At 31.1% G+C, this 24,763-nt stretch overlaps 1 protein-coding gene across 2 annotated transcripts in view; it reads left to right on the forward strand.

Moving 5' to 3' along the window:
* The window catches only part of LOC122710788 (ras guanine nucleotide exchange factor P-like), a 66,562-nt gene that overhangs the window by 3,430 nt on the left and 38,369 nt on the right, over positions 1–24,763 (forward strand). The window lies entirely within an intron of this gene.

Here is a 24,763-nt window from a genome sequence, read left to right on the forward strand (position 1 = left end):
TTATTATCTTGCATCGTTGTTGTCTTCGTTTTTGAATTTGGCGCCGCGTCTGTGAAAATTTTTTTCACGAGCTCCAACGATACGTTCGGAGTAGGATTTTTCGTGTTTTCTCGTCGATGGAAAGAGAGAGAGTATTCTCGGTTCGTCAGTGAAGTTAGCTGATTAATATGGAAATAATAGAGATAAAATTATTGGTGTTAAAGAGAGATTAATATTTCTTCTTATTATTCTGGAGGAAGGATGATTTGAATGCGCGATTTGAATATAGCGATGGTGTTTACCGCATCAAGTTTGTGGTAAATTTAATGGACGATAAATCTCTCGAATATTTACAGTTTCTATTAAAATTCCATTAATCCGGAATCCAATAATCCGACACACGTTTGATTAATAATCATAACTATACGTTCTATGAATGTTATTCCATCAACGTAATTTCTATTTCATACAGACGTATATTTTTATCATATTTAGACAGAAACAGCCAATAAACCGATATACCTAATAATTAATACACTATTAGAATGTTTGTGCAAGATAAAATTATTATGATCACGTTCAAAGAGAGATAAAAAAAAATGTTATCATCTTACTCTTCAAAGGATCCTTTGAATTCATTTCATTTTTCTACGAATATTCCAATTCATTTCATAAATTTTCATAAACATCCGCGATCTATCTGACGATCGATCTATTGCCAAATCCCGCAAGATCGACCCAGATAAGCAATTACCTCGATTCGAAGTATAATCGAGAAATTAATTTTCTCTCGGGCGAATAATACGTAGCGTGTTTGCGGATCGATTCCGAAAGAGAGGAGAGCATGAGATATCGTATCGATCCCGGGGCGACGTTGGATCGTAAAATAATAGAGCGAAGTAATAACGGCCATTACTATTATCTTGGCCCGAGTAATCGTTTTTTTTTTTTTTCTTTTTTTCTTTTTTTTTTCCCTTTTAGACGCGGTGGTGTTTCCACATAAAGCCGCGCGTTGTTGACAGGGCAAATATCCTTTGATACGGCGCGCCGTCCGTCTGGGACACGCGTCGCACGCCTTTCCACCTTGCCGACCAGCTCGATGACTGTACGAGTGCTCCCTTGCCCCGCTCGACCTTCTCTGCTCTATTTACATACATACGCGTTTATCCCTTTCTCTCTCTCTCTCTCTCTCTCTCTCTCTCTCTCTCTCTCTCTCTCTCTCTCTCTTTCTCGAATTAGTCTAAAATGATAGCGCACACTTTACGATTCTCGCTGTTTCTCGCGATTAAATACTAGGTATGCGCTCTAATTTCACGTGTAAAGAGTCGTAAAGAGTGTTGATATATCGGTATATGGGAGGTATGTTATAGGTCGATTCTACAGAGAAGTGGAAAAGGGAAAGTGTGAAGAAAATTTTAGAGGTTTCGTACAGTTTAGTACAGATTGGAAAGGTTGGTGTACAAAAATGATGGCTGTTTATTTAATTTAAAAGATTTGGTTCAAGATGCAAGCAAGACAGATCTTTATATAATTTAATAAATATATGTCAATTTTTGCGAAGTTGTTTTATTTTTTACTTAGTTTGAATCGATCTCATAAGTTCGAAACATTCGAATATGAAGTGGATTTGGTTTAAAAAAAAAATTTTCACTTATAAGTTTCAATGAGAAAACAGAAGGAAAGAAGTTTTCGAAAACTAAAAGTTTCGATTCTTGGAATTTATAAAATATAGAAATACAAATTTTCTATTAAAAAGTTTTTCATTCTTCTTTTTCAATCGAATAGTATATAGTAAATACTTCTTATATAATAAATATTCTTTCTCTATGAAACTTTTTATTATTATTTTATAGGTTTCTAAAATATCTATTTAAGAACATTTTTTACGAAAGTTCCTAACGATAACGTAAATTGAACGTAATTTCTTATCTTTCGAAAATTAGTATCATTATATTGTAATTATGTACGTTGTAATTATGCACGCTATTATCATGTAATTATTATAATTAAACTGTGATGCAAATTAATATTTTCATAAATATGGTCTATGATTAAATAGAATTTAAATAAAAATTAATGTCATCATTATTCTTAAATATATCATTACTTTAAATATTTAAATATTTTACATATTTTTACACGTTAATATGTACATTTTTGTATTTCAAATTACTTCTAAAAAAAAAAAAAGGATTTATTTTAATTCGTTTTAAACACGTTAAATTGAATTAATTCAACAAAAACCAAACAAAAAGAGAAAAAAATAAAATCTCGAATAAAATTAATAATCAGTTTTTCGTGTCGCGTATCTACCTAATATTCATTTGGTCATCGAATCGAAACGTGCAACGAATATCGGATCGTCGATGAATTTACGATTAAATATAATAAACGCTGATCGTATAGCGCGCGCGTTACTTTTAAAATCCACACTTCCCTCTCAACGATCGATTAGAAATCGACTGTGAGTCTAATTAAAGATTCGAAAGTTTAATTCTTTTTTTTTTTTCCTCGATCGTATCGATCTAAGGCCGATCAGAGGCGAGTTGGTTTTTGTCGAGCATCTTTCGACCGCGAATCATTACGAGTTTTTCTACGAGTGACGAGAATAGACACGTGGTTGTGACTAGAGTGGAAAACCGGTTCTCCGTACCGTTACCGATGCGATAAGTTTTGGTAGGCGAAATTCGCGCATTTGTATCGCGCGCCAAACGATTCCATCGATATCTCGGTTATCGAGAAAATTTCGTAAGCGAGTACACACATCGATATACTCGATAATCGCGAGTTTCAGCAAATATATCTAAATTTTTTTTCTTTCTTCGAAAGATAGTTTCGATAAGACGATATTTTAAATGGTCTCGTTATCTATGTACTATTCAATTTAATTTCTATGTGTTATTTTTATTTTTTTTGTTTCATTCGTTTAATTATTTGACGCGAATATACGTATTTCCACTGTGTGTACATTTGATTCATATTGGAGAACATGCAGTTTATATGCTGTGTAACAGTGCATAAAAACTATTGCATCAGTGTTAAAAGATTATTTTGATTTATGGAATTTAAGGAGAATGATTTTGAACGTTTTAGTAGAATATTAAAATGGATATTATACCGCTTTCCTTACTACATATTTGTGATCTTTCGTTCAATTTTTTGGTACAACACTTATCCTGTTTAAATATTAATTTTTATGATATATCAATAAATTTGATTCTTCTTGGTTAATTCAAATAATTCAAAGTTCATTCAAATACACGAATTGAATCTAATTTACTTTTCGATTTTTAACGTAATACGTTAGACTATTGCATAGCATTTTTCTTTTGTAAAACATCTTTGATTCTAGATTAAAACGTACGAAAACTTGTAGAATCTACATTATACGAAAAACTATAATCCCCTTAATCATAAAGATCTAAGCATAAAAATCCACACAGTTTAACAATAACTTAGAAGTCGATTAGAGTCGATTTCATTTTTCCAAATTACATTCAAAATGATTCGAATTTTCGGCAAGATATATATTCAAATCGACTCGAAGGGTTTCAAATGCCATTATTGGAGAGAGAGAGAGAGAGAAAGAGAGAAGTGGAAAGTATCGGTTGGAGCGTGGCAAAGGAGAATCGCGGTTGTACAGAGAATTGGCTGTAAATTTCTAATTAGCCGTCACCGGAACGCAATCTAAAACGTATTGTGACGCGCATAAGATAATAAGCGGACGGAAATCCACGATTATCGTGGTCAGGCAGAAAGGGCATCCTGACGACGAGCCACCGGACGAGCCATTTCCACGGTTCACCGCCCTTCGTTTCAACTCTACGTATGATTATATCGTTCCACCGATTATTTTGCTCGATGCTCGAGCAGAAAACAAACGCAATTAACATTAGACACCGAGGATCGGGTCGAAAATATCGGTGGACGATCTTGTTTGCTCGAAGGGAAACTCTCTCACGCGTTTAACGTTACGTACCGGGATCGTTTATATTCGAACGTGCGTATATCCCCATCCAACTGTATTCATGGCTGTTTCCTTGTTTTTTGATTGTACATCGTCGCTATTATTAAATTGTTGAATTTCGATTATTAAAATTCAGGATATTTAAAAAATAGTTTTTTGTAAATAAAATGTAAATAAAATAATGTAAATAATGTAAATAAAATAGGTCAGAGGTTTTCATAGAAAGTATTCGAAGATATGGTTAATTTTTGGAGAATTAGGTTAAACTTCTTCGTATTTTAGAAAGTTCCTTCGTCAAAAGTTCTCCTAGAAATCAGGTATTTGAAGAATAATTAGATTGAAATTAATAAAAAATAATTACTATATTGATATAACAAAGTAATGAAAAGAAATTAAAAAAAAAAAAAATATAAGAAGGAAGAATAAGAGATTGCAAATTTTTTCTTACGCAGATATCGTATCAGATTGTTGTATTATTTTTTTGTCGTCAGAAAATTTCTCTCCTTCAATTGTTCTCGAGAGTATCTTCCTCAAGTGGATACTCCACGAGAGTTTCAACTTTTAAGAATTTTACTCTCAAATGTATTCGCCTTATAAAATTTGCAAAGATTCGCGATATCGATGTTTTCAAGATGTATCTATTCGTGGAGATGGAAAGATAAAATTGACGCATTCCTCCCGGTGTATCTTTGACATTGCGTGACAGGAATTTGAAAAGTTCATATCCAATGCATATCACTCTGCTCTCAGTGAGTCACGGTGAATCGTGGATGAGTGGCTAGCTGTGTGGTTACTAACGTCGTATGCGTTTGATGTACAGATGGTCATTAGTACCTGGAATAATGATAAACATCTGTAGATAGATACTTAAACTTTTTTTTTTTTTTGTTTAGGGTGCGAATCCATTTGAGAGTAAAACTCACGCGAGTTGCTTTCGATGATCATTTTTCATTAATGAATGATAATCGTAATAGTAATTGTCACAAATAGGAAATAACAGAATAAAATTCCTGTTAAATAATTTTCAACGAAATTATATAAATACTTGTTACCAGATTTGAAAATGATTTATAAAAAATGTTTTTCTTTTAAAAGATGAAATGAAATTTGAAATGTTGCAATGTGTATCTTGAAATAAAAAAAAGATAGATTGAATAGTTTTAAATAAAGGAACGAGTATCTTATCATCGAGTTAATCGCGCGAGATAAGGTATTCGTTTCGACAGAATTGCAGGGATTTGACTGGTTGTCGCGCTGGCGAATCGGCAACCCCGTTTCGTGGTTGTTATATTTAGTTACGTTTCAACTGCACCAAACCAATGTTACGGACAATTTACTCGCGAAATTAGTTACAAAACGCTCGACCTATCTACCCATCAGTCACTTCCTCTTCCTTCACGTTAAATAGATGGACGGCCATTAAACGCCGAGAGTGGAGGAAGAGTTATTGTTCGCGGGTTATACCATAATACATTTGGTACTCGTACACCATGAATCGTAGACCGCACGTCCGTTCGCGTTTCATCTCTTTTTTTTCTTTTTTACCCCTTTAATTCTACGAATTCGTTCCTACACACTATGAATTTGACGAGAAATCGGGGGTGGATTCGCACAATAGGTGGTATTCTCAATTATCCTCGATAACTTTTAACTTTTCTTTAACAAATAAATTGAAATTTTTCGTCGATCAAATCTGGATTCAATCTCGAGTATTAAATATTAATAGATATACAAGTGGAATATAATTGAACTGGAACAAATTGAAATAATATAGATTGAAAGATCAATAATTGAACATTTTATAATATCATTAATCGACTGATTAAAATTAAAATTACCTATTATTACTTGATTTTTCTTTACAGAGATAGGTATCTGTCTAATGTTATTTGTTTTAGTTTATTTCTTAAGTTTAATTTTTCGTTTCTTTTTTCAAATTTAAAAATCAAATTTTCCTCGAATTTTATCCCTCTTAAGGCAAATTTAAATTATTTATAGTTAATTTTTATTTTTTTCTTATCTGATAAATTATACCTCATCGCCTCCATTTGATTAATTGAACACTCGTATATAATTAACATTTGAAAAATTAATTATTAACCATTATAATAGATGATAGAAGCTCAACATTTTGGTAAATTCAGATGAAATGAAATTGTGCGTATGAGAGAGAGGATATTTTAACGAATAATTATACCTGTTTGAAGGAATATAATGTTTTTTATTTCGCCATCTTTGTTTTTTGTATTTCGGTGGTTGGAAGTCACGGGTCACGATCCCCAGGAAACAGATATGACGCGCGTCACGAAGCGTGAAAATGCTTGAACGCATCCAACGATTACGCTCAAATACACTTATGTTTCTTTACGTAAATAATATACATATAGATATTCTGAACGGTGGGAACAATCAAGAAGCAATTTATCGAACGATTTGATTATTATATAACTTGTATGATAATGATACAATATTTGTGAAAAGAAAAGATCGATTCGTGGATCTCGTTTGGGAATCGAAAATGTCACGTGATATTTTTTTTTATATTTGTTTGTTTATTTGCGAGAATTATTTTAGATATATAAAAGAAACGTATAGAATATAATACAATCTATGTAATAAAACGAGATATAGATAAGAATGAGTGTAATAATAATAATTGCAAATGAGTTGGATAAGAATATTAATTTATGATATGATAAGAAAGTAACTGTTTATAAATGTTTATTACCATGAACTGTTTCAAATAAGAAAAGAAAGATTTAATAAAGATAGAAATGTCTAAAATGTCTATGTTTAAATTTAATCAAAAGATACGATCATTTTGATGAAGCAAAAATTTAATTTTAATTTATCTCATTATCGAGATCAAAATAAACAAAAATTGGTTCAGAAATATAAAAATATCAATAGAATCTTTTATTAAAACAATTATATTATAAACAATTACTTATAACTTAACAATTAAACCATAATCAACATTTTTATATACTTTTATACAAGATATCTCACCGATATATTTTAGGTTATGAAAACGTCAACAAAAAAGTTTTCTGTTATTATAATTTATCGCATAGCTTATTTTTATTCATATTCAATTTCGATTAAGCAATAAATAAATTTTCATTTAAAATTTCTTACTGTTTCCGAACCTTTTGGAGTGCACATTTGTTCCAACAAAGGAGACGATATTACATTTTTTCGATTTATTCGACTATGATCGATGCGATAGGTCGAAAGCGACTGCGCCACGGCGTTTCCGCGTAGAGACGCGTTCCAGCCGAGAGAATCGAGAGGGCAACAGGTCGATCGAGAAGGCGCTGCTCGACTCTGGTCGATGTTGCTGGTATGGTTCGTCACGAGCTCGTATCGCGCGTCTCCACGCGAATCGTATCGCGGATCGCTCGGTTTTCCACGTTGCGTTACAAGTGGTGCAAGATGCTTGGCGTTTACCGAGCTATTGGTGTATCACCGACCACGTGGAAAAGGAATATAAACTTGATAAACCGTTACTCGTTCGACATACGCTCCTCTGGCAATTCAGTCTTTAGAAGCGGCACCAAACGAACGAATTTCCCGTTACTATATGTCGAAACGATTCGAAACGATAATTAGAAAATACGATTATTGTTTCTTTGATGATTAATAAGCTGGTTATTGCTTGGTTGTAAAAGTAAATTTATGGATTTGATTTGTACACAATTCATACACAATTCATACCACATGTGTTATATTATCTGTATTATATATATTATTATATATCATCGCTTCAAAAATTCTTTCTTATTTGTACGATCATTATGATTTGAAAAATATATAATATCAGATTTATTTTTGGCCTTTTATCTCAGGAAATTCAGCTTTTCTTCAAAATTTCCAAAAAGTATTTTATATGCTTTGCACTGTTATGCGAAGTAAAAGTAATATTAGAAAAATTAACAAGTTAATAAGTTTATAGACTAATGGTCTTTTAATCACTTATATATCAAATGGAATAATTAGATAACTTCTCCATAAAAAATTTGTTTTTTTTTTAAACAAGTTAAAAAGCCACCTCCTGGCTTTTTAAAAGTTAATTTGGAAAATTGAAAAATATATATCACTGAGGTAAAATATAATTCAGCGTAATCCCTATTCTGGAAAAATAATATTTATTGGAAAATATAAGAGATCTGGAAATTAAAAAAAAATAAAAATAAAAAAGAAAGAAACTTTTAGAATAACCAAACGTATTTAAATAGCATTTGATAAATGAGAAACGCTAAAAGGATTGACAATGCTTTTCGATTAACGAGACTATTCTTCCGGCAGGAAATTACTCGATCGAGGCACATTGTGTGTCGATTTCTATCCAATATGTAATCTGTGAATATCCCGGTACAAGTCGAAGATCGTAACAACCGTAAATTTCACAAATATAATAAGCGATATAATTGAATTGTATTTAAAACTAATTTACATGTTTATTTTAACACAGCGATTTCTAACTTTTAATTCTTGTCATTTTAATATAATTACATTTCTATATTTTATAGAAATATCAGTGTCTTCGCTATTTAAATCAAAGAAGACAATACTACCAGTCATCAAAATCGTATTATTTTTAAATATATTCCTTATTGTTAATGATGTATATATAGATGATAGGCCATAATTCCTGCTATATTCTATATTTGCTTACTCAATAAAACTTTGATGCAAAGACATCCTTCATTCTTCATCATCGAAAAATGAAGAACAATGAGTGTACAGAGAGTGTATGATTCATTGCCCAATTATAAGCACAATAATAATTAACACTTTTGTACGGAAAATTTGAAATTTACATATCATATATAGAGATTCATGAATCATTTAAATATCACAAAATATTTTTGCAACTCTAAAAAAGAAACGCTTTGGAAAAATATTGATTCATTTTTTTGATTGGAGAGAATCAATTTAATCGATAAAAAGGAATTATATTATAGTCAAAAATATGGTGGTTACCGTGAAAATGATCGATTGGAAAGGAATGATATAGGAAAGGAACAGAATGGAATAGCGGAGGCTCCACCAGCGGTGGGAGCACAATAAGGGTGTTGTAAGAAGCAACGAAGACCTCATGGAAGGTAACCTCGTGGCATCGCATACCTGATGTTCGCGAACGAACGCTTTGTAGCCAGTACGGAAGTCTCGGCTGTATAACACATTAACATTACGGACTAACACCGGAGACGGATTGTAAAGCATCGATGTATCTGTTGTAATAACTGTGAAGCGACTTTGCGCTCTTCATACTAATGAGACGGATTTTAATGGGACGAGTGTTTCTCTCGCTATTTCGATGCGTGCAAAAATTTGACATTTTTCTTTTCTTTCTTTCTTTTTTCTTTTTCCTTTTTTTTTGTTCGAGAATAGTTCTTATCCTTTCCGCTTACTCTTTCAATATATTCATTCGTATGTTTTTTTATACAATTTCAATCAATAAATAATATTCCACCAAATAACTTGAGATTTGTTCTTTATAATATTTTCATTTAATGAAAAAAAAAACTTCAATATAGTATATTCATTGTAACTTCATTATACGAATGTTACATGTGTATTATTATTTCATTTCACATAACCTAAAAATGATATTGTTGAATTAATCGAATATTCGAGTATGATTTACTGATCGGTTAAGAAGAAATCTATATATATATCCCCCTATATATATATAGGGATTCGATTTAGTTAGAATTAAAAGGAGGCTTAATTAGTTGTTACCAGGGAATGAGAGAGCGAGAGTGAGCAAGGGCACAGTCGATAGAGAGACGAAGGAGATGCGAATCGTTTTCGGTTGGGCGGAGGCTAGTTGATTATCCGTTTCTCTTGCGTACTCTTACGAAGTACCGTTATGCTCAGGATGCCCGAGGCCTCGAGGATCCTTTCTTTCCTCCTTTTCTCCTTTTCACCTCTTCCTTATTCCTCCTTTCCCCCTTTCTCCTTTTCTCCTTTCTTTCTCGAGCCTACTCGACTCTTCTTTGCCTTGTCTCGCTTACGTTCCTGTCTCTTCTCGAGATCTCGATCTCGGTACAGCATGGCCTGTCCTGCCCTGTGCCATGCCCTATCCAACTACTCGATTAATCGAAGAAAACGTTCGACGATTCGATCGTATTATCGCCAAATATGAAACTTTGCATTCTCGCATTGTAGAAATTTCGTATAATGGTATAATACATTACTGATCGAAAATTTAAGATTATTTTTTTTCTTTTCGAATCTTTTTCTAAATGTGTTATTAATTTGAAATTAATGTCACATGTGTTATATATCGATAGAAATTTCATAGATTTAGATAGGAAATTTCGATTTATTTACACGTAATATTCCCACGAATCAAAGTTGAAAGATTCGATCGAAGCGCATCGGTTGTGTTGTTGAACGGGTGATTTATAACAGGCAGACTTTGGGCTACTTTCTCGAGTCAGTTGTTACGTAAAGGCTCCCGGCCCTCTGAACGTATAGCGTGTTGCTTCGTCTTTGCGATCGTATCGGTTTGGTAAAATCGTGACGTCGCGATTGTCTTGTTGCCAAATTTATATTTATATTTATATTTATATGAATAATTAAAATATATAATATTTCAAAATATGAAATTTTATTGTTCTCTTTGAGTTATACTTCTTAGGATGAAATTAAATTAACTTCTAGTTTTCTTATAAAATTCATATGAATTTTTCACTTTTACTCGAATGATATAAATATTGCAATGTGAAGTGAAGAAATGCTAGATAATCGATCTTCAAAATAACAAATTAATTTAACTCTTAAATAAATTAATCTCGAGAGTTTAGAGTATATTGTTATTAATTAGAAAAAATAATTCGAATCTATTCTTAAAATGATATATGTAACCTCATTTCTAATGGAATTCTATGTCCCAATAGACTTCGTATCAACTAATGATCTCACTTAATATTAGAAAACTTATAACTCTACAATTTCTTTAAAAGTTAAAATATATTTTTCTCGAAAAGGTGAATATTAATTTTTATCGAATCCCTGAATGAAATTCAACTTTTCTTTACAATATTTGAAATAATTCGATAACAAATTGCATAAATTTTCAAATAATTATATATAATATAATCCCAATACGTATATACATTTCTTTCACGTAAACATGTCCATATTTAAAAATTGTTCAATCTTTTTTCAATAAATTTTTCTCTTAATAATCTTGCTGCTCCTACTCTAAATACATAGATTTACACCTCGAGGCTTAAATATCTCCATTGAAGAATAGAATTCGATCACGGTACATCCGATTGGAATAGAAAGTTGAATCGCGTTGACGTGTAAGCGCGCGCGCGCGTCCATTGGTGTCGATCGCGCGCATAGCCGTGCGTTGGCAAGAGGGACATTGAGCGAGAGAGAGAGATGGAGTGTGTGTGAGAGAAGGGAAAGGGATGGTGGAAGAAGAGGAGAGGAAAACGCAGGATGATGAGTCTGGCTGGAATTCTCTCTGAACGTTGACCTACGGTATTGAAGATCGGGTAAATGTATATCTGCTGCCGGCGTCTGCACGCATCGGATCGTTCGTAACCGATCTGATCGTGACCGTTACGAAATATGACGTATCGACGATGTTTATCGGTTTATAAGGCTATGTAATTGTACATCATTGTCGATACGAGTGTATCGCATTGGATAAAACGATATCCAATGCACCGTGTGAAGAAACTTTGAACCGTTTAATAGGTATTCGAATTCGCCTATCTTGATTACAAATCGAATTTGCAATAATTTTTAAACAATTAAACACATATAGAATTTATAGCGATCGAATTTATAACGATCGAATATATAACTTCGCTGAATCGCGAGGAAGCGGCACGATAGAACGTGGAAATTGAAATTCTAGCCAGGTTTTTAGCGAGAAAAGCTACTCGCAAGGTCTGTCGATTCGACGTGATATACGTTATTAAGTTCTGAAAGGATGACCGCCTGTTGGTTGTCACACGAAAATGCTCGGATATTCGATCGATTCACAAACACCATTATTGGAAGACACGCGCGTCGAATTAAAAGTAAATTAATCGAAAGTCTCTCGGCAGTAGCTAAAATTTCGTTCATTCTCCTCTATTTTATTCTGTGAAAATTATTTTCCAAAATTATTTCTGTGCTTCGAATTCGGAATAGCTTCTCAATCTCTATCGAAGTTTACACTTATCATGAGACCTTAGGTGTATGAGAAATACAGCTTGAATAAAAATTTGTTCCATTCTTTAAACATCATAATACGTATTTTGTATCTTCTTGTATCTTCTTACATATTCTGTAATTCTTTTTTTACGTTTTGCATAAATGTAAAAAAATCACAATCACCGTTCAATAACCGCCTCTTTTCCTTCCATTTTCGACTCAAAGATTTTTACCTATCCATTTGAAGATTCGAGCGTACTTTTACTCGAAGTGTACCACAGGCCAGTGTAAGAGAGTCGCGTGCTCTAGAGGCGTTCCTCGGTCGTAGAAAAGTTCCGAAGAAGGTCTTTAGCCTTCGGCGCGTATCGTGCGGCCTGCAGGAAGACCGGTGAGCAGCAGTGACTTTTAAGATGCGTACCGACACGCATTCTACGTGTCTCTCGACTGCGTGGCAATCGTGTCAGCAATGCCGGGAACCGTGAAACGCATGTAAATCCATTCTTCGCATAGTCAGAAGTACACACACACAAGTCGGTGTAACGTTCCTCCAATTGTGGATGTGTGCTTTCGTTACCAGCACCATTATTTTTAACCAAACTTGCGAATGCTCGAATCGTCAGCATCAAATCATCTATCGAATCTCTTTGCTTCTTGTTTTTTTCTTTTCCACAATGTGAAAAAAATATTACGTTCGTATTAGATAGGCGCAAGAGATACGAGATGTTTGCCAACTCATCGCGATTAAAATTAATATCTGTGCATATTATTGTTGAATTGTAGACATGTAACATTGTAGATTGAAATTATGTTATCGTAAATCATTAATTACGAGTTTAAGATTCATTTTATATAATTGTATAAAAATTACAAAGAAAAAAAAAAAAAAAAAAGGATAATCACTCATAAATTCATAATCATTATATATTGTATATATAGAAATTTAAAAAAATGGTGCATATAGTAATTATTGGTTATTATAATATTCTTTCTCGTTTTTCGTAAGAGAAGAAGAAAGACAGAAACAAAAAGAGTTACTCGTGAATGGAGAAGAATGGAGTGAGGATTAGTTTCTGAATCATTTTCGAAGACACCTTTCGAGGATATTGCACAATGGTGCATAGGCAAACGCGGATATAGGCCAAGAAATAAGATTACTATCTGCAGAGCACGACGTTTAAAGCATAAACCGCAGTCTCCATTTCTAACGCTCGCTCAGAGAAAGCATCGAGATTTTCGCGATATTGTTCCATTTCATTATGAATGCCCATCAATAATTATTATAAATTAGAATAAATAATTGCATAAATGATGCAGGATTTAATCGTCTTGTGTGGATATTCATATTTTCTATAATTTTTTTAACATTGATATTGGATTAATCTACAAATTTTAATCTGCAAATAAATCATAAATATATATCCTTCAAATACGTATAATTAATTAATAATAATCAGCTAATTAGTTTATTTCATAAAGTTTGAATTAACGCGAATTTAAACAGCGTCTGATAATTTTGTATACACTCGATCAAATATTGTATAAAATTACAAATTATGATGTAAAAAATATTCAAAGAATCTAAAATAATTTTATAATATTCCGTCAAGTATATACAAAATTATTAAAATGAGAAATGAATACGTACATAAGAAGAATTTATAAAAATATCGAATATCTCTTCTACTTATATCAAAGAGACGCTGTTTTTGCCAGAATTGTGATTGAATTCAAAGATACTAGGTAACAGCTGCAATAGTCAATCAAAGACTGTTACGTAAGCAATCGATAAAGTTCTTGCTCAATGCTCGTATTGCCTGAAAGGTTACGATCCTTTTAATTTTTTTTTTATATATTAAATATTATCAATGATATAAAGATAAGAAAACGAATTTATTTGAAAAAACTAATTGCAAAATCATCCTTTTATTTGGATTAAATTGTAGAGGGATATTTTTTTTATACGAAACTTCATTTTTGAATAAATTGATATCGATGATCCAAATTATAATTGATATTGTGGATCAATTATACAAAACTTTTGTTATTCAATAATTATTCAAATGGAAAATGATTATGTATTTAAATTTGTATATTTGAAAGATATTTTACAACTTGAGAAATGCATTTTATCTAATATAAAATATGTATTCTTTTATGTGACAAATATTCATATATTCATACATTTCGAATTTGTTTGTTTCTTTATTCGTTATGTATCTTATTATTTCCTTAAGAATTTCACTTCTACATTTATTTTCCAAATTTTCCTTAATAGTATCAATAGCGCAATTTTTAATTCGCGTTATTGTAAGTATTCCGCTTGTAAATTCAATAACACTGTATAAGGATGCTTTAATTCATAGAAACTCGCCTTCCCTTTTGAAATTGAATGGCGCAATGTCCGATGAGAGATCGATGGATGGAAGAATTTGCAGACCATTTTCGATAAGAAGTTTTCGACGGATTCTCGAATTCTCCACATAAATCGTATCTTTAGATATGAATATATGGATATCTATTTGCGGTCAAAGAATCGCGTACATTGATTAGAACGGTGCAGAAAATGTGAGAACGGCACCTGAAAAGCAAACCAACGCGATATTTGCTCGCGCTTTTTGATTTTTTTTCGGGCTTGATCGATGTTTGACTTTCGATGATGTTTGCGAAACCTTCGACACAGATACGACGTTTAACTGTTATCTTCTTTCGCGAATATTAACTTTCGTTTTTTTTCTCACGGTATAAGTTGCGATTCTTGAATTGCAAGCAAAAATTGGCTGAACGATGAAAAATTCTCATTATCAATTTGAAGAAATTATGACCGAGTTAAAATAAAATGTGAAGAAAAGAAATGAAATGATTGAAAAATTATAATATTTTTGTAAAACGTTATTATTTCATCCTTTTGATTTATATTTAATTTAATAATACAGTTAAAGTTTATTGCATTAGACAAGCTAAATCGTTTATGACCAAAAAATTTCTGAATTATTTTTTATTTTTGAAATCTGAATTGAAATCTTTTCAATGTTGAATTGGATGAGTGTATATTGAAATATTGAAATAAAAACAATCAGACTTAAATAATTCTTATTCATAGAAAGTGCAATATATATATATATATATATATTTGCTTATTAGAATTAATAAAAGTACAACAATAATAACAACAATGATGCATCACTAATGGAGACAGTTTGAGAAACGATATTCATATCAAGTTAACTTCGAATAGCTGTCAGAAACAAAAAAAAAAAAAANAAAAAAAAAAAAAAAAAAAAAAAAAAGATTAAAAAAAAACGAAGAATGTTAGAAATGATCGTCATTCATTCAGTTGTGAAAGGAGATGTGAATTATGAAATACGTGCTTGATGTTAGTTTTCTCAGACTCCTTCGATGTCGAATGTCTTATCACTGGTAAACACGTCATACATATATATATATATATATACACTCATAAAAGATACACGTCTTGCAGGTTAGATCGCGGCCAATGTCACATTGAGATTAGATTATTTGCAATTACTTTTCGTATTTACACGGATTATCCTTTCCTTATCGAGAATTGGCTCGAAAATCGGTTAAGATTGAGTTTCGAATGAATCGAGTTTCACGTTTTACGTAACGATATAACGCCTTTTCGGAATTCATCGAAGCAAAGAAGAAAGTTTTCGAGAATCGTAATGCGGAAATCTTTAGATAACGATTTCGAAGTAAGCTTCTTTGATTTCTTTTATTTATTATAGATATGTGTTAAAGAACAAAAAAAAAACTATCGAGTAATTTTTTTTAAAAATAATAATACAAGGATTATTATTTAATCATACTTATACTATGTAGATCGAAAGATGAATAACATTATTCTTTCCCTTATATGCAATAAAATTTTATTTCACAGTATTTTCTTCTAAACTTTTTTTTTATTTTTTATAAGCATATGATGAAGATAGAAATGAAATAGGTAACAGTTTTGAATTTGAAGAATATATTTGAAACTTTGAAAGTTATCTAACCTAATCTAATTCGATATATCATTTTTATTGAGAAAATGATATAAATAATAATATTATTAGCGAAAATGATGCATAATATATATTAAATAAATAATAAACTTTGCGATTAAAATAATTAAGAAACAATATAATATACTACGAATTGTAATGTATCAATTTCAATGTTTTGGATCGTAATTTCATTTCTTTATTTCATAATCTTCTAATATCTAGTATCTAATATTACGTACGTTTTATTATATAGAATCGTACCATTTAAAAGAAATGTAATTCCATACCTCATTTCCTATGAATATAAATCTTTCTTCAATTTTCTTTTCTTTAAACTTGTAAAAATATGTTTCATATGTTTCTTTTCCACCGGATCTTTCAACTGTATATACCGATCGCAGTATTTCTATCCTTGTTCGGCACCTTTGAGAGTTCCGAGTCGTTGATTGTATCCTTTTGCTCGAGAACTCGAGCGAAAGGAAAAAAGGTATGATCGAAAATGGCAATTACGATAAATCGAGTATTAAGGTGTTTGGGCGGCGCGGCATTGAAATCGAGAATGTCGTCCGGCTATGAACGACCGTTTTCACTGTCGCTATTCGCGCGTGGCGTGTGGCGCGAGGCGCGTGGCGCGTGGCGCGCCACCTCCTGCGAAACTCATCGGTTCGAGAGTGGCGCTCCACACGGTGCTAACTTGGTGAGAAGAGAACGCGATCAGGCTGGTCCTAACCACTTCGTGGTCCGCGCGCCGATGCCTGATCTATCGTACTGCTTTTAGATCGAGTCTTTAGAATGCGTTCTTTTCTCGGTGTCGTGGTTGGTCAAGGTTGATGACTGTGTTGTAAAGCGGTTGTATCATAATAGCCGCTTATACTGCCGCTTTCCTTTTACTTCGCGGGAACAACAATCGTGTTGATCAGTTTTTTTCCATTTGAAATGATGTCTTTGTTTGTTCTTTGTCATTTCTTTGAAGGAAAGAAATCGATGATTAAAATATAGGATGTTTCGTATCTTTTTGATTAAACGGTGGGAACATAATCTACAAATGAAAATAAGATAAAAATTTTATGTAAAATTTGTTTACCAATCTATTTATGGTAAATTATATGTTATGGGCAAGTGCTTAAAATAGCTTGAACATATGTATAACAGATTCGTAGTATAGTATATTAAATGTGAAAGATCGATTGATGATATTTTTTATTGCAATTGTTTATATTTATATATCAAAGTATTTACAGACAAATATTAACAATAAACAATTATAACAAATTATATCTTTCATATATTTTTATTTGTAGATTTCTGTATAAAATATCCTATATATTTGTTATATGCTTTTTTTTGGATAATAATTTAATTATTCAATAAAAGTGTTTTTACTCTTTAGATCTTTACAATACATACCGTTTAGATTTTGTTAAACAAAATAAATAAAATTGCTATTCTTGCCAATAAAAATATTATGTTAAGTGATTATTTTACATGTAATATATATAATAGTTATCTATGTACTACTTGTATTTTGTTATATTATTATCTATATTCAAGGATCTTTCTAACCCGTTTAGACAAATAAGTAAATACATGCTTGGAAGTCATTCCTACTTTGAAACTAGTCAAACGAGTAATACATTAAAATACAGGCATTTAAACTTATTCAAATGCTTAGGTTCTCTATTCCACTTTATCTTTTACTGACTATTATTTATAATTGTTGGCATGAAATGAGAATTCGTGTTTTTAGTAATTTGTATGTGTTAAGAGTTTATAACTGAATAAATACTGTGAATTACGTGATATGAATTGAAAATCGTGTAAAGAACGCGAGTGAGTTGGTGGTCTCCACGCTGTCTGATATATATTGAGAATAAAACGGCCATGAAACTGAAATTGATTAAAAAAAAATTATCACGACAGATGACACTTATTCGATTATTTAGAAATAATGTAAAAAACGGAATCTCGTGTACAAAGCACAACATCTCGTATTATTGCTCGCGTTATTGTTCGAACGAAGTATAGCAAAATCGTAGATTCATGCACCAGATATATGCGTATTTACTTACATGGCCGATTTCAAGGTCGTGATTTATAAGGAGGACGCGGGCGTGTAAGGAGCGTGTAACGAGCGTGCTACGACATTGCAATTCTCATTCTAGATCGATTGAATCTTGTGTCGAAATGAGAACGTGTGATTCCGTATTCATTTATGAATGATTAAATATATTTGTGTATAATCTTGAAAGAAAGTTACGAGCGCAAATATATTTTAGAATTAATGTTTTCAACTTTCTCGTCTGCATTGAGAATGAATATTCAATAGTTAATTTCCGGAAGTTAATGTTGAATAATGAAAATTACAATCATTCTCATTATAATTCGTTGATGAGAAATATTCTTGACGTTTTATTCTTAAAATGTCGGTCAATGCATTATCTATTTATGGAAATTATTTATTACTCTTAAAAACAATTCTTAGAAGTTCTCAATATATTTCTATCCTATCGTTCATTCTATCTCATAGAAACAACGTTTCGAACTCGATCATTTGTTAAATTCGCTTTTTTTTCTTCGTTTTTTTTATATGATATTTAGTCGAAACATTTCTCGTTTCGATGAAAATATCTGATCTGATTGTCAAAATTATTTTACTGCGAAATATATGATTTCGACATGAGGTTTATTCCAAGATAACGAAAAAGTCCTTAATCCTTCTATTTGTTGAATTTTGTCACGCTTGTTGCACGAGATATTAATATCTTATTTCTCGATTTATTTTTGATCCAGATGTTTACATGATTATAAATTTCATCGAATCAAATGATGTGTTGCAAAATGAATATTTATTTTACGTATTAATATCTTTTAAATAAACAAAATCTAAAGATATAATCATAATTCTTAATAGCAAACGACCTGATTACCTCAATCTTGAATTTAGATAAAGATAAAATAAAAAAGTTTAAATTATAAACATGTTAACTTAATTGCTATTTTGTTATATTATCTTGTATCTATCATATGTTAGCATTTTAAATCACCGTTAATTACTTTTTCTTTAATAGAGAATTTCCAATTAAAATTCGAAACATTTGAGAGTAAAACTCTCGAAAGTTATTATTGGTTATTTTTTTTATAAATGAATACTGCATTGAGAATATATATTAATTATAGATAGTCATTCTTAATGCAATATCTTCTAGAGAAAAATACTTTCCGATAGCAACTCTCGAGAGTTTTTCCCTCAAATCTTTATTTTCGGTTCGAAATTTGTCTTATTATCTTATTTGAAATTCATAGGAAAATCGGTTGAACCTTTCAATTTTAATGCTTGAATCGTGTATACAAAGAAACGATGTTGGCATACAGTAACTGCAAAAAGTTTTTTAGTAGATATCTATTTTTCAACGAAATATTTTCTCAATCAAGTTTTATATTTCATTTCTGTAGCATCAAATTTTTATTATTAATATTAAAATTTGTAACCATATAAAATTATCGAATGATACGAAATTTAATTGTACGTAAATGTTGCGATAAATATGGGATACGAATATTTTTTATAGCTAACTGTACGTGTAATCGCGTGTGTCGACATCCGTACGCTGTCACTTTCATTGCCATCTGCATGTCTTTACGCGTTAATTAAGATCGGGTCTTGAGAGGAAATCGTTCATAATGTATTTTACTGTTGACGGCCAGGCAAAAAAAGCTTCTATAAAAAGATATCTGTTGTTTCTTCGTTCCGTGAGAATATGCTCGCGCGTTTTCCGATAGTCGTGGCATAGATAATGTTTAAGTAATCCTACATATTTAAAATTTTCCATTTAACACACTTTTAAGACGGAAACGTGCGTTAGAAAGGAAAGCTTGAATATCCGTTTTCTTGATAGTAATACGTTCTTCTTAACGCGTAGTTGAGCAATTGGGGAAGAATCTTTAAATCGTTTTGTATGAAAAACACGTGGAGAATAAGATAAATTTATAAAATGAAAAAAAATGTTGCTATTTATATATCCGAAGATAATCGAAATGCGTTCATTAAAAACTAGATGTGAATATGAATGTTGAGATTCCATATTCCAGATTTTTTTTTTGTGATTTCTCAAAATCAATATGAAATTTTTCTTACACTTGAATCGGGATTATAAAGATATAAATAAAATTAATTACTTTGATCGAATGAATTCTATATTCGAATTAAATTAATGTTTCGGGTATGTTTGGAGATACTCGGATCTATTCGGAGACATTCGGATTTATTTGGAATCTTAGATTTAAATTAAATGAATTTCAGATACATTCGAAAATATTAGGATATATTCTAATAATCGAATTTCGATTGAATATTCATAGATCCGAGTTGACAATGAGAGAGTTGAATAATATAAAATCTTACAAAAGTTAATTTTTCTATTCGTGAAACATCTTCGTTCATGGTTGAAAGCAAATTTAATATTATCATATCATGAACATATGAAAAAGAGAGAAAGAAGCGCAATAAATATCACTTGCAGTAAATATCTAGTTACTACATAAACGCGAAGCAGACGCGTGCTATAGAAAAACAAAAAGATGAGATGAGAAAAAAATACCAGAAGTAAATACAGATTTTGACAATAAAAGAAAAAAAAAGAAAGAGTATCCCTCGTGTAACATACAGATAAAGGAAAAATCGGAAAAGGAATTGGCAACAGCGCCAAGTAAGAAGAAACTTTGAACGTGTGTCTCTTCTCTCCCTTAGCGTGTGAGTATTTCTCGTCGTTTGCCCAGTGGCCGTGCTGCTGGTGGATTTGCAACAGATACATACTTACACGGGCAAACCGTGCTCACGCAAGTGAGTCCTCGTGTCATAGGTAGCAGCTAGTGTCCGTGTAGAGGAGGTCCACGGTATACTATATATATATATATATATCTGGACGCGAAACACTCGGATGAGGCGAACGTAGAGGTACGTGTCAGGTACACGCGTACGTGTTCGTTATACAACTTTTCCAGCAGTCACGGAGGCGTAGAGGTGAGCCGGTGGCTTGTGGACGATGGAAAGTGGGGGAACAGAATGCGGAATAGCCTAGAATGTGATGTGAGCGCTCTCCATACTACTCCTCTCCCTCTTCCTTTCTCTCTCTCATTCTATCTTACTCTGTCTCTCTCTTTCTATCCTCCTCCACTATCTCTTTCTTCATACGTCTCTCTCTCTCTGTCTTTCTCTCAAACATATACTCTATCTTCTATAGGATACCGCTTGTCCACCTCGGTGTTTGCTTCTCCCCATCTAATATTTTAATATGATTTTCATACGATAATTCTTTATTTGTCATTTTATACGTTATGAAAAATTCTATATATTTTTAAAAATTTGATTAATTATGTAATATATATGTATGATACTTTGCATCGAAGCAAAATGATTGTGTGTAAAAGAAATATTTTTATATATTTTTATATAAATAGTTTTTATAAATATAAAAAATCTTGTTTGATTTTTGATAATACTTAGATAAATGAATATAATATAGTTAGATATGAATGAACCTTCGTTTTAAAATATTATTATTTTTTGATAGTGAGTTTCGAAGAATAGTGATGAAATATAACAGTTTTGAATGTAGAAACACATTCAAAATTTAAAGTTATTTAATCTATCTTTACCTAACCTATATTTTGTTTCTATTTATTAAGTTATTATTAGAAGAAAATAATAAAATAAAAATTTAGAAAAAAAAAAATATTCCAAATTATAATCGATAATATCTCTTTTATAATTCGTTACTTGTATTAATGAAACTAATCATTTTTACGATGATGAATTTGATAATCAGATATATAAATATTTATGATTTCAATCGTCAAAATAACATCGACATGATGATATCATTAATGTAAATGATCAAAGTATTTATGTTTAAATAAAGAATAAAATTTTCCGTTTAAACGTTTATCACAAAGTATATCATTATAACAAGCAATATCAAAAAAATATGATAAAAATCTAAAAAAAATAGTGCTCTAAAATAAACTTTAATTATTCACGTTTTATTTATTTTTAATTTTTGAAAATTTCAATACGAGAGAATAAGAATTTTAAACCAATTTTTCGAATTTTTAAATTGCGAGACTCCCTTCGAACGATTATCAATTTTCGATAGACACGAAAAACGATAGTCGGCTGATCCCTTTGGGACAACTCGAAGAGGAGGAGGAGTTTCCCTTCCTGGAACCATGATCATTGGAGGTAACGAGAAGATTCGATGGAAAAACACGATTCGGTCAACAGGTGGGCCACCTGGCAGGATTCCAGGGGGAAGATTTGAGAGATTTGAATATGGGGATAACACGATTAGCAAAGGCAGTGTGGGGCGTGATCCTGCGCCACAGGGACACCGTAATCTTGTATTTTTACGAATGATTTATTTCGAGTTAAATAACGAATCTTAAAAAACGATTACGATTTTACCTATATTTTATGTATAATTTATGAATTTAATTTATAAGTTATTACCTTGAATGTTATCAACCGATCAAAAATTTTATATTCGCTTGAATGTGTTTATCTGTGCAAAGATTCATTCTTAGAAACAAACTGAATGCTATAAATATCAAATGCATTTGGTTCCGCATCAAGTAACTAGAATATTTAATTTTTATCCTTATATCTTTTCCTTTCATGTTTGATATTATGATACTTTAATTATTTTTTATATAAATAAATAATAAATATTTGTTTTTGATGAAAAAAATTTCAGTTCTTTTTAGTTTAATAATTGATAAAGAATTGTTTTCTTGAAATTAATCATTAATCGTAATGATTTTTGTACAATTTTGGAATTTTTTATTTAATGATTAACTACATTCCAATTAATAGTCATTTTCAAATTCCAGATAGGAATTATTTTAATCAGTCGAAGATTTCCAAGATAAAATTAAAAGAAATTTCGCGGATCACCTGTTAATAATAAATTGTCGAATTAATGTAATTATCGTTTATGAATTATTCGAACAGGTAAAAAAGCACAGATAAAAAAGTATTCACTTTTTCCTCATTCATGTTGCAATACAGCAATGACGATACATGGTAATAATAGTAACATTACGATAATTATTTAATGTTCAATGTATGTTATTAAAACTCGATATATTGTAATCTCTCGCTGAAATTTACTTTCTTGGTTTTAAAACATTTTTTTTTATCGTCAAACCGATGATGATTTTATTACTAGAACTTAATTATTCCATTTATGTCCCAATATAAATATAGATCGCTAATATAATCAGCGTGATCACCCAGAAAATACTTTGTCACTCGTTTGAAGATTCATCGATTGAAAGCGTAGAATAATAGAACAAGATAAAAAGTCGATCAACGAGACGATAGATTTTTCGAAAACATCGAATAAAAATAAAAAGAAGATGGTTGTTCTCGAGCACGAGTACGTTATGAATAGCGTCTAACCTAACCTACGATGGGCAAACAGTACGTTATACGGGTCGGTAGTTTTCCAAATGAATGTCTAATAGCGCGGTGGGTTGCGTTGGTATCCGAACAGAAAATTAGTGGTCACAAATCAAGGAAAATATGACCATTATTGTGTCCAAAGCGCGCTTGATTTAGTTCATCTACATTGTAACCTTTCCTTTGCTTCTGCGTTTATTCTTATTGTTCAGTTTCCTTGCTATGTCGTTTAGAGTAGTTTCACGAAATTGAAGAAACGAAAATTGTTTAAAAACTTTATTTAGTTTTTTCTATCTTTTTAAATATAACAGTTTTGAGTGTGGAAATATGTTCAATCTAAACGGTATATTTTGTTTCTATTCGAGTACAATTAAGAGATATGTAATAGAAATTTAAAAAATAACTCGAATCTAATCTAATTTAAATATATTTCGATTCTATCTAAAAGTAGAAATTTAAACAAATTTGGATTTAATTTAATCCAACCTAATCTAACTATAGAAGTATAAAAGATAGAAGTATAAAAAAAAACCTGGATAGTTTCCATTAATGATGTCAATATGATATCAGAAATGTCGTCTAGCCAATCTCAAAAATTCATTATTATGAAAAAGGTTTATTTTCATCCAATCCTTCGTAGCTCAATAATCTAACTTAAGCTAAATTATAAATTGTAAATTTCAAGAGTGTCAAATTTAAACTAAGATTAAAAAAATGCTACATTTCGTTTTTATTCATCAAAAAATAGAGAGAGAAAAAAAATGTAAAAGAAAATGGTGCTCCAAAAACTCGAAAAGTTTGCCATATGAAATGAAATCGGATATTAGTAAAATTCTTGGTAAAGGATTCTAATGGATGGCGGTGTGATAATTGCGCAATGTGGTTGGCATGCGGCTCGACGAATACAACTGTGATTCAGTGACATATATGATGACAACGTTTGTTGAGTAGACGGGTCCTGGAACCGGCTGGTGTATTCTTTACAGAAAAGGTTATGGCACATCCTTTGAAATTCTGACATTTCACGATTGTTGATCGCGTGTAAAAAGTGATCTAATGATTATTTGGCACGCGTCGTGGATTACTGCAGTATCGATGTATTATTTATTATTATTATCTACAGATTGTTTTCCAAGGCGATATTTTTACGTTTTATCAAATTCCTCGCAAGTGTTTTATTTTAGCATT

The sequence above is a fragment of the Apis laboriosa genome, unplaced genomic scaffold (assembly GCF_014066325.1).
Source record: "Apis laboriosa isolate Shangri-la unplaced genomic scaffold, ASM1406632v1 scaffold152_cov153, whole genome shotgun sequence".
NCBI lineage: Eukaryota > Metazoa > Arthropoda > Insecta > Hymenoptera > Apidae > Apis > Apis laboriosa.